The following is a 682-nucleotide window of genomic DNA, read 5'->3' as shown; positions in this document are numbered from 1 at the left end:
TGAAAGAAAGTACTTAACCAAACTAAATGCTCATGCTGAAACACAAGCTGAAAATATCTCGAATGAAGTAAAATATCCATGTATAATGAAATATCAAACGTTACAATTGAAATAAGGCAATAAATACAACTCTTTAAAATAATAACTTTTCTTTTCTTGGAGAGTTTATCTAACCGACAACCATCACTATGAACCTTGTGATGATAAAACATCTTGCCCACGATGCCAAATCCATCCCATACCTTGCTGAGATATAGGACAAAACTCTAACTTATGGGTACATCTTATGAGCCTTCTAAGAGGCAATGAGAAGTCGATCGAAATTTAGTATGATCCTATATTACAATGGCTACATAGTTTGTGGGGTTCGAGTTATCTGAACTCTTACCCAAATCACTTCTCAATACTACTCCCAAAATATGCACTATACTTAATAACTTCAAAGATGTCCCGCGTTAGGAGAGAAATAAAAATCTGATACTTAAAGCCTTTGCTCAAAATACTTTCTTTAAACTGAGCTTTTCTTTCTCAAAAACTGAGAATCCTTTTTATAAATGATAATGCTTTCTCATAACTAATAATGTTTTCTCATAATTGATAATGCTTTCTTTAAAAATAGTCATGCTCTTTGCTATAAAATAATTCACTTGGAACGCTTTACCTTTCTTCTAAAAAATTGCTT

The sequence above is a fragment of the Solanum dulcamara genome, chromosome 3 (assembly GCF_947179165.1).
Source record: "Solanum dulcamara chromosome 3, daSolDulc1.2, whole genome shotgun sequence".
NCBI classification, from domain to species: domain Eukaryota; kingdom Viridiplantae; phylum Streptophyta; class Magnoliopsida; order Solanales; family Solanaceae; genus Solanum; species Solanum dulcamara.
The sequence above is the reverse complement of the archived record's forward strand: the minus strand, read 5'-3'. Positions refer to the sequence as shown.